The following is an 11734-nucleotide window of genomic DNA, read 5'->3' as shown; positions in this document are numbered from 1 at the left end:
TAAAGCTGTACTGATTAAGATAGATTCACCATTTTTTTGTCACTTTAAAACTACTTCTGGCCACTGCCCAAATACTCAAAATACTCAAAAAACATTAATACTTTCCTTAGGGAGAAGTGGGTCATCTTTGAATTGATGCAGCTTTGATATTAGTCTTTTTTCTGCTATTTTTAAATTCAAGTGAAGCTTATCATAATGTTAAGGCTTTACAATTCGTTTGTGCAGCTAAATTATATCAAATTAAGTTTCAGTTTAATTTGAAAATAGGAGAAAAAAACCAAATTTCAAAGCTGTCCCAATCTAAATGTGTACCACTTCCTCCTAAAGACAGGATTAATAAAAATATCCTTGATTTTGTACTCTTTAACGGTGTTATCACACTTGAATAATAAAATTATAATGTGATTAATTCTGGTAAGAGTTTAAATGTGTGATCTGTGTCTTTGAATTATTTAATATTAAGATGACTTAGAATATAAGTCGAACAACTCGATTTTTTCAAAAATCGTTTTATTCGCTTTTTTGATACTTCTTTATATCCTCTACCTTCTCTGTGAATATTATACTTTAAAGTTAATTATTTTCATACACTGACAAAATCCGAGAAAGTTAAACTAACATTCCGGAAATGTTAATTTTACCCTGCAGTATTTATCCGAAATCAGTGTAAATATTATGCTTTTTAGGCGTATTAGGGGTTAAAGTTACCCTTTTTCATGTTAATTTTACCCTTAAAAAGATGTAAAATTAACATTGAAAAATGTTGAAATATTTTTACACCTAAAAAGTGTTAAACTTATGAGGAAAAAAAGTTAATCGCATCCCCGTTTTTTTCTCAGTGTAATTATAGACACAAATTATAGTCTCAAAAATCCTATTAGATTTAGATTTAGAAGAGGGGGCGGTCAAAAGTGACCGCTGCACCCAGGCCTCTGTGTTGGGCCCATTATGCATCCCCTAGAAAAATTTCCACTATTAAGGGCAGGGGGTGTCAAGCCAGCCCGATCTCCGGATGAACTCCATCAAACAGGCCGGCTTTATCCCTGGTAATTCACTCTGAGGCAGTACCGCTTTACCAAGCAGCTTCCGCCTCAAGTTACACAAACTGGGGCAGTCACACACAAGGTGTATGACCGTCTCTTCAGTCTCATTACATCCTCTGCACATTGGATCGCATTGGATGCCAATCTTATTCAGATGTTTCTTTAAACAATGGCCGGTTAAAGTGTTGGCAGCCCGCCGGGCTCTCCAGCGGCTGCCACCCACAACATAATCCGTCCGTTTTTTATCGATATTGGCCATGAACAGTCTGGACACACGACAATTAGTTGTCGCGGTCCAGTCCGTTTGATGGGCCTTTAACATGTCTTCTTTTATAATAGACTTCCTCACTTGTGAGGAAAGCCCTAATACTGGTTCAGGTCCAGTGAAAGCTGTCCTAGCTCCCGCAACAGCGAGGCGGTCTGCTTCCTCATTGCCTGCAATTCCACTATGTCCAGGTACCCAGTGTAGTCCAACCTCACATATCTGTGAGGTCGCCTCCAACACCTCCTGGCATTCGGAGACAAGAGCAGACCGCGTGTTCCAACCAGATATGGAAAGAATCGCGGCCTTGCTATCCGAGAAGATTTGTATTTTCCTTCCTTCGACGCCGGCCTCCATCAGCCTACGCACTCCAAACACTATGGCAGCAACCTCGGCCTGAAACACAGTTGTGTATCGGCCAAGAGGCACCGATCCATTGAGCTGAAGCTCAGGACAGTGGTAACCGGCCCCTGAGGAGCCTTCCACACGAGAGCCGTCTGTGAATAATGCCACCGCTCCAGGTTCAATAATTTCCCCCTCGCGGTCGCTCCACTCAGACCTAGTGTGTATCGTAGAGTTAATCCGTGTTCTGGGAAAACTTTCGCACTGAAAGTCATCCCTCATCAAAAGATCAGGGTGCCTCCTGACAGGTCCGTCGAGTATTCTCGCGTGTCCCGCCGGATGACATCCGATCCTCCAAGTTCCTGCCGAGCGTAACCTCAAAGCAGCCAAACTCGCTTCCATCTTAATAAAGAGCGGAAGTGGTGGCAGGCTCAGCATTACCTCCAGAGCAGACGTTGGCGCTGTTCTGATAACTCCTGTAACTGCCACACAGGCAAGTCTCTGGAGCCGTTGCAGTGCCCGCGCCGAGTTTTTAAACTCGACTCTCGGCCACCAAATCACGGCTCCATATGAGACTACCGGCCTCACGACAGTTTTGTAAATCCATAGAACGACCTTCGGCGAAAGGCCCCAAGTCCTGCCGAAAAGACGTCTACAGCTGAAAAAGGATCTTATAGCCGCGCTAATACGGCTTTCGAGATGACTTTTCCAGGAAAGTTTCTTATCAAGCAAAACACCAAGGTATTTTACTTCTTGGTGGAGAGAGATTTCCTGCCCAAATAGTTTGGGCGCTCTAAATCCAACCAATTTCTTTCTTCTCGTGAAGATAGTTAGGGCGGTCTTCCCGGGATTAACGGTTAGTCCGCGAGCTATGCACCATCTTTCCACGATCCTTAACGCTCTCTGCATTAACTCACACAGAGTAGGCAGGAATTTGCCTCGCACTATGATACAGATGTCGTCGGCATAGCCTTGTGAGTAAAGGCCAGCCGCGTTCAACTCTACCAGTAGACTGTTGACGACAACGGACCAAAGTAAGGGAGACAGTACCCCACCCTGCGGGCAGCCGTTTCGGACGGCCGCTTTTAGACAGGCACCGCCAACCTTTACCTCCACGGTCCGTTGTCTTACCAAATTCGTAATCAATTTCTCTAAGGTATGGCCAAAACCGAAGTCCCTCATTGCCCTTAAGAGAACGTTAGAATTAACCTTGTCAAAGGCTCCTTCTATATCCAAAAAGACAACGAGTGCCATTTCCTTATCATTAATCGATTTCTCCAATCGGCTTACCAACTGATGGAGAGCCGATTCGGTAGACTTGCCCTTTTGATAGGCATGCTGCATAGGACTCAGGCGGTTCTTGCTAAGAACCCGACTTCTGATATACCTATCACATAACTTTTCCAAGGTTTTCAGCAAAAATGATGTCAGACTGATTGGTCTGAAGGACTTAGGGTCATCATAATTGCTTTTCCCTGGTTTCGGAATGAAAACAACACGTGTCTGCCTCCAGGCGTGTGGTATGTAACCGATGGCGAGACATGCTCTAAATATATTTACAAGGTACGCGGTAATCGGCTTAGCTACATGTTGCAGCATAGCCGGAATAATTCCGTCCATACCCGCCGTTTTGTACGGTGAGAAAGTGCTCACTGCCCACTCCACACCCTCAAGTGAGACAATTTCTTCAGCCTTTCTCCAATCACTGCCCTTCCCCCTATAAGGATCAGAGCAGACAGTCTCCGAATGTTGATCGCCGATTAAGCAATTCGGAAAGTGTATCTCGAGCAGCAGGTGTGCAGCTTCTGTCGCGGTAGTCGTGTAACCGCCGCTGGGGAGCCGCAACATTCCCACTTGCTCGGAGGGATTTTTTGATAGGATTTTCTTAATCCTGGCCGCTTCATTTACGGTCGTGATTTCCCCACAAAAATCCCTCCAACTATCCCTTTTCCATTTTCTAACACGTTTTTTGTATGCCCTCTTACGTGCGGCTGCTTCATTCCAGTCACAATCCAGCATCGTATTACGGGCTCGGTTAATAGACTTCCTGGTGCTTTGTCTTAAAACACTAAGCTCCTTTGGAAGTGTATTCCGCTTCGATTTCTTTAAACCAAAAGTCAGTGGGCAAGCCGCTTCATAGGATGCCAGCAAAGATGAGTTCAGTTTACCGACCGCCTCATCAATGCCTTTTGCATCCCTCGGCATACCCACATCGTTCTCCCATCCCTGTGTAAATGACCGTTCGAAAAGATTCCAGTCTGTCTTACGTGGGTTTCGGTAAGGTGTTAAACCTTCGGTCTCAGCCGAAATGTCGAAATAAATCCTACCATGATCGGACATGGTGAGGCAATCCGACACGTGCCACCTTTTGGTTAGTTCGGCTGCCAAGCTAGTACCTAGTGTTATGTCAATAACTTCCTTCCTGCTTCTATTGAAGAAGGTAGGCTTGTTTCCGACATTAAGTATATCTAGATTGTTAGTACATATAAAATCTAAAAGTGACTCACCCCGTCTGTTGATTCCACTGCTGCCCCACGCCGTGTGATGTGCATTGGCATCTGCACCGATGATGAGCTCCCAGGAGTTCCGTTGACAAGCCTCGACCAGACCCGCCAGCTCAGAAGATGGCGGCGGGTCGGTCGAGTCATACGGCATGTAAGCTGAGGCAAACACCATTCCCCTCCTACCTTGTGTGGTGTCAACCTCCACCCTCACCGCTACTAGATCCCCCGTAGAAAATTGTGGCAAGAACATGGCACTAATATCATTAGATACATAGATGCAGGCTCTTGTCTTTTCGTTTTCACGGTGGCTGTAGAACAGCTTACCGCGCAGTAGGCTAATGCCTCTGATCTTTTTGTGAACTATCCAGGGTTCCTGGATCAATCCAATGCAGCCCTGCATCACCGCCAGCTTTTCATCCATGCAATGCATGGCTGTGCGGCAGTGATGCAGGTTTGCTTGGATGCATCTAATCTTCTGCAACCGCATCCTGATCCCCTCCCGAGCCCGCGCCGAGTCTCATCCGCAAGGTGCCGAATCCATAGAAGATTCGGCCATTTTCCTTACGGAGGATGTCAGCGGATGCCCTGTCAAGGCCCAGGTGCAGCAGCTGACCACTCTCCTGTCTCTCGGCGTGATATATCTGCCATCCTGATGTAGCAAGATGGCGGTTCTGTCCGCCGATTTGGGAAATCACAATCTTCGGATCTTCCACAATGCCTGGGACGAATAGAGTTCCCTTCGTCCGTCTCAGCTCCCCCATGCTAATAAGCCTGAGGTTGGTGTCCGAAGTCTGCGGAATGTCTCGCATTTCCCTGACCAGCCATGCACGCGATGGCTCGTCATAACAAACTATGCGAAGCACCCCGGCATTCCATCTGACCCCTGCAAATCTTGGGCTCATGCCGTCAGCAATAGCGGCACGCAATCTCTCCTGCAGGTAAGAGAGAGTTCTCTCTGACATTTCCCGTGATATTCCTCCTACCGCCCCTTGATTAATGACCGCCATCCTGAGATTGTCCGCAACAACCTCCCGGAAGCGCCTTATGGGGGTTGTCTTATGACAAGCCCGTTTCCCTGGGCGTTCCGGCGGTGTAGCATCTTGGGGTCTGGGTCTCTTACTTGGGGTTGCCTGATGATCCTGAGAGCCACTTGGAATTGGCTTTCCAGCGGCTTTCCCGGCCCCCCTAGCACACCCATGGCCATGTTTTTTAGCCGCTTTATCTGCGGCCTTTTGGCCGGGTTGTTTTTCCCCGGCATTGGCGAGGTCCCTTTTCTCAGCCTCTTGCTTAGCCAATGCCTTCTTTCTTAGCAATCGCCTCTTTTGGGTTCTTGTCGGCTTCTCTTTTGTTGGTAGTGGCACGTCCTGAGGTGTAGGGACGTCCACATCCATAGGAGCCGTATTTCTTATCAGTCCTTTACGAAGATCTTCTCTTGTTTCTGACTCACCGAAGCCGAATAAGGGCTCCCCAATTGCGCCGGCCTCACTGTCCGAGCGCAATAGCTCCTCCTCCTCGGCCTCGGTAAGTTTCAGTCAAAAATCCTATACTCTTCATATAAAATCTCAGCTTCAAATCGCTCTCCTGTAAAATTTGCCTAATGCGAGTTATTAGTTTCTTATTCTGAGCGATTGATTTAGACTTTAATCAATTTAATGATTAAAAGTTAGACTTGGCCCCCAAAAATTGGTTTAAATTCACCTAGAACATTAATGCAATTCTCAAGGATCTTTTTAAAGTCAAAACATATTAATGACTTAGGGTAACTGTACCGAATTTTGGTCAGCTTATAATTTCGGCCAGCTTGTAATTTCGGACACTTCTTTTGCTCCTCAAATTTCCACGAATTTTTAGTTTTTTTTCATACTCTAGCTAAAGATTATACAATGCAAAAAACAAAAAATGTCACTTCGACGAACGATTTAAAATGAAATCACTTAGGAAAAATTCCGGAAGGCAAGGAACTATGAGAATCAAAGTGGCTGAAATATTATCCAAAGCTATGTCTAGAATTTAATTCATTTTAAAATGTATTTTAAGTGATTTTAGAGAAAATAAAACAATAAACTGTCTACAAGGTTAAAAGTAACAATCCTTAAAGAGAAATAACAAATAAAAATTTGTATTAAAAATAATACATTTCAAAGTTAAACGTTAAACTAAAGTTTAACTTTGGCGGTTGTATGCCGAAATTTCGTACACTTACCCTAAGTGAATTTAATCCAATTTTGCGGGCCAAGTTTGCCTCTCCGTCAATAAATAGATTAAACTTTAAATACTAAGTAAATCAAAGCCAGAAATCACACACTTGAACGTATATTAGCGACAATTAATGTAAATCACGTTAAAATTTTAATGTGCAAATGTGATACCAGAGAAGGATCATAGGTGGAAAGTGGCATAAAGCAGTGAATCTATGCAAAGTCATTCTCTCAACATATTTGCATTAAGCTGTCTCTTTATCTTCAGGTTTATAAATGAATTACGGTGTAACAGAAGTTTCTTTACATTTTATTTTATTTTATTTCGAAAGATTAGGGGAAAGTGCTCATGCATGATACCATTGGAAGCTTCGTAATTTTCGTAAAAATCGTAAATTTTCTATATTTCAAAATATATATGTGACTCATCGCAACCATATTTTAAAAAACTATGGGAAAGTGTCCAGTTTTTAAAATATATTACAGAGTCACGTTTATTGAGAAACATAGGAAAATTTAGTCATTACGAAGCTTCCAATGGTATCAAGCATGGGCACTTTCTCTTATAGTGTGATTTTTTGACGTCTTAACGCTCACTATTTCATTCTTCTTTAATGCTATCATATTGCTCAATAAATATTATTGGAATACAAGTCATTTACAAATTTATTTTGGGTAGAACTGCTTCAAATTGATCACTGTCTTTCTTTACGATAAATAAAAGAAAGATAGAAAAAAATAGCAGCTGTTTAATTAAACTTTTAAGGACGATAGGGACACCGGTGTCCCAAAAACAAATTTTTTCCTACGGTCTTTTAAAGTTATTTTTTGCTTTAAGAAGTCAGAAAAGTGATTTTTTCTGACCTTCAATTTTTGACCCTCTCGTCCTTAAAGGGTAAAAGTTCGCTTATGGATTGAGTTTCACCTCTGTAACATAGAATATCCGGGAATGTGCCCATGTTTCATGTGATCCCAAGCTTTGTCAGGATTAAATTTTCAGGTGTCTCAATAAATGTGATTCATTGCACCCAAATTTTAAGAAGAAAATAGGAAAAATTTAGTCATTACGAAGCTCGGACTCGTACGAAACATGGACACTTTCTCCTAAAGTATTTTACAGTACATAATTCTATTTTTTCTTCTTTTTAATTGAGTAAATAAATTTCTGTTACACTGCATTCATTGAGACAAAAAAGTTCCAAACCAAAGAAATCCCTCGTTTATAGTCAAAAAATAACAACAGTTTTAATACAAACATCGTGTGCCAAATTTTATTTAAAATCGATCGTTATAGAAAGTCACACATAAAATTGTAAAATTTATTATTGTATAAAAGTAATATATAGGTGGTCGTTTAGTGAAATAACTATAAAGAAAAAAAACAACACACACAAAAAGAATTCTTCCTCTGGTTGTCTAGAAAGTGAAAAAGAAATTTTTTGAGAAAATGGATTATATAGAAAAAAATACACAGGGGGAAACACCACATTCGTCACAATTACTCTCAATAACAAAAAAAAAGTATTAATTTACTAAACTAAAAGTGCATTTGAAATGTACTCTCAACACAAGAGAAATATATATATATAAGGTCAAGAAAAACACACCCGCAACCACTAATAAATGATAGAGTATAAATTGAAAATAATAAACTAGATTATACTACAAAATGAGAATTTGTAGCGTTTTAGAGAAATATGAAGAAAACAAAACACACATGAAAAAAATGAGATTAGAGAGGAAATATTAATAATTACCATGTAATATTTGTCATAATGCACAAAACAAATTTAACAATTATAAATATAAAATGAAGGAAGAACAACACCTATGCGAAAGACATGGTTTGAGAAGTGTTGCAAGATAAATCGAAGTGATATCATTTAATTGTTCTTGCTCAAAACTAATTTTTGAAGTAAAAGTGGGAAGGTATTGGATCAAGATGGTTAAAGAGTGATATTGAAGCTCAAATGTGAAGAAAAGTATTTTTACGAAAAAGAAGAATTAAGTCGAAAATGAGATTCTATAGAAGAATGGAAAAGGGAAATTCATAAAAAAATACAACTCATTGTTTTAGTTCATTTAATAAAGAAAAAAAAATCGTAAAATGATAAGAATGCAATAGGCAAACGGTTCTCCCGATTTAATGTGTGAAAATTTCAACATAATATCACCAGATAAAAGATTGCAACCGAATAAATAGGAAAATTATTTGTAATCGATAATAAGATGATGTTGAAAGAAATTGATAACCTGACACTGCCCTAATCCCTAAAAAAAATTATGGTTAATTAGCTAAAAGAAAACACTCACGTCACGTATTCGTAAAACATTAAAAAGAAGATAAATAAATAAAAAGATTAGTCATCACCTAATACACGAGGAAAAATGAGAAAAAAAAACTAAGGAAATAAATAAAAAAATATATAAGAACTGGATTCAATACAATATTTTTGTGAATTATGAAAATATAGCAACAGGAATCGAATCGACGTACGCAATCGATTAATTTATATGAAATAATTGAATGACGACAAGAAAACTTCTATTAATTTGAAAGAAATGAAAGAAAAAAAATGAAAAAAAACACATAGTTGGAGTCATACTAAAATAGAGATTAACAGAAATATATAAATTCAAATTAATAAGATAAAACGTACATATATTTAATAAATATATAAAGAATTACTAAACGGGTTAATATAATATATAAATTCACGCATAAAATGGTAAAAAAAAAATTCAAAAAATTAATTAATATGCAAATTACATAAATTAATTAATTAAATGATGAGAGGAAAAGAAAACTAACGTTTTGTATAGAATATTTCTGTTAAACTATGTATAAATTACTTACAAATAAATAAATTTAATCGCTTAAGGAGTATGTGATTTACCAAAAAATACCTGTTTTATATCCTCAACAATCCCACATACTCAGGGGGTAAACCACTGTCCCTCATGGTTCACTCTGGGTGCCGATCAGCGCGATCCTGTAGTCTGATCGCTCGATCAGTGCGATCTTCGAGACTGATCGCTGCGATCTGTCGCTCACGATTCACTTGCTGGCTGAATTTGTTCACCCTCTGCCCATATTGAATTTTCTAAACTCTGCTCACAGGATTTATAGATTTTTGAATTGATTTTAAAATATTTTTTTTTTAATTGTAGGAGGTGATAAAATGAATTATTATTGATTTTTTTTGTATTAAAGGTTTAGGATCACTGGTAAAATTTGGAGGGTGGATTAATAGCTCAGAGTGGCAGACTAATCACTAAATAGCAGAATTTGGGTGATTGACACCAATGGAGTAAATCAACCGGCGGGCGCTAGTGCTTCATCAGCAGTTGAGATATTTGAATAAAAGAGATTTGTCTCAAGCGCACCGCTCTCGTAAATAAACCACTTGGTAAGATTATGTCCTAGACACACTTACGATTTAAGCCGAGAGACGACTTAGTGGAAAATTATGGAAATGAAGTTTAACCATTATGTCGAGTATAATTACACTAAGCTGTTTCTCGGCTAATCCGCAGATCTGTCAAGACCCTTAACCCTTTAAGGACAATTGGGTCACCGGTGACCCAAAAATGAAATTTTTCCTACGGCCACACAAAATTGTGTTTTGCTCTAAAAAGTCAGAAAAAACGATTTTTTCTGACCCTCAATTTTTGCCATTTTTGCCCTTCTCGTCCTTAAATGGTTAAATACCGGAACTCTGAAACTTCTATGAATTAAAAGACGTAACTTGAGCTTGGACTTACTTTTTCTTGGTGGCTGTCTCACATTATGCACGAGAAATTGTTGAAAACCTATTTTTCTGAGAGCATATTAAATATATTTACCCATTCCCATTCATTTTAGAACATGATAAAGTTAAAATTTTATGATTTTTTCTCTATTTTAGACATCTATTTTAGATTTTGTAATTATCATGTTGATCGATTTCTCTGATCGGTTTGATGTTCACCGTTTTTAAAGCATCCGCGGTGCCGAAAATAAACAGTTGATCAAAAAATGCGTTTTAAAATGGTTTTGAATCTTTCTAAATTTGACTCAATCATCTTTACGATCATCTTAGGTTCATTTTGTAATACTATTTAAGTAGATTTATAAAAAAAAGAAATCGAATTTAAAAAAATGCTTTCTCTAAGTCTAAGAGTTCTCGAAAACTATTCGATTTTGTTAATTAAAGTCTATTTTGTGGAGCTAATTTAGAAGACCAATTGAGGAGCTCAGAGCAAAAAAACGCTATTTTGATAGGGAAATGCATAGTTCTTTTGCTCCGAGCGCCTCAATTAAGAAAAAAATATTTATAAAACGGTACCATACTTTTCGAATTTTGAATTCGAATGGAAAATAAAAAAAAGTACGACAAAATTTTGGATGCCAATACGATATTTCCAATTTATTCTCTTATTTAATTTTAAAAATGTTTTTTTTGCGATTTTGAATATTTTATGTTTAATTATGCAGAGTTAATTGAGTAGACGAGATTAAGAAAAAAATCTATAACGGTTTAAAATTTCTCGATATATTGCTTTTAGTAAAAATAGAAAAATAGCTTATTTGAGGCTACCTCGTTAATGGGTTACGTAGGTCTAAGAGACTGGGAAACAGCATATTTTCTCCAATTTCTTTTCAACATAACAAAAAATCCATTCAAGCTCTTAAGCACGTAAATGAATAATTTTCGTTTAAAAATTTTAAAAATTGATTTCGAATTTCGAATATATTTTTTAAAAAAGAGACTTACTTTGCGGTACTGCTCAAGTATGAGCTTACCTTATCAGCTAACATTATAATATTTAATTTTTTTTGACTTCTGATAAATACAGAGTAATCTTGACTACTGCAAAGTAAGTTTTTTTCAAAAACAGATCTCCAAAAATCAAGTCGAAACAGCTGAATTTCTTGAAACTTCAAAATGGAAATTTTATAAAATCTTATTGAAATGTTATACTTTTATATGCTTATGAGCTTGAACTAAATAATTTTTTTATTATGTTGAAAAAAATGTGAAGAAAATATGGTGTTTATTTTTAGAGTCTGTGATTCACGTAACCCCTTAACTCTTTAAGGAAAGGGAGGGTCAAAAATTGGGAGCAGAACAAATATTTTTACTGACTTTTTGGAGCAAATCTTAATTTTAAAAGATCGTAGGTAAAAATTTGTTGATGATCGAATCGTCCTTAAAGGGTTAAATGATTCAAAATCTAGAATGATCTAAAAACGTGTTTAAGAATCAAGGGTAGGGGAAAATACTCTCCCTTCGAACGTTCATACCTTCGAAAAATGTGAATTTTCTTTAAGTTTTCCTAAGAGACTTAAATATTTCTATTAATTATGTGACAATCATGTGGAAGTCTCTTAGGAACTGTAAA

The sequence above is a fragment of the Phlebotomus papatasi genome, chromosome 2 (assembly GCF_024763615.1).
Source record: "Phlebotomus papatasi isolate M1 chromosome 2, Ppap_2.1, whole genome shotgun sequence".
In the NCBI taxonomy this organism is placed as follows: Eukaryota; Metazoa; Arthropoda; class Insecta; order Diptera; family Psychodidae; genus Phlebotomus; species Phlebotomus papatasi.
This window is presented reverse-complemented; position numbering follows the sequence as displayed.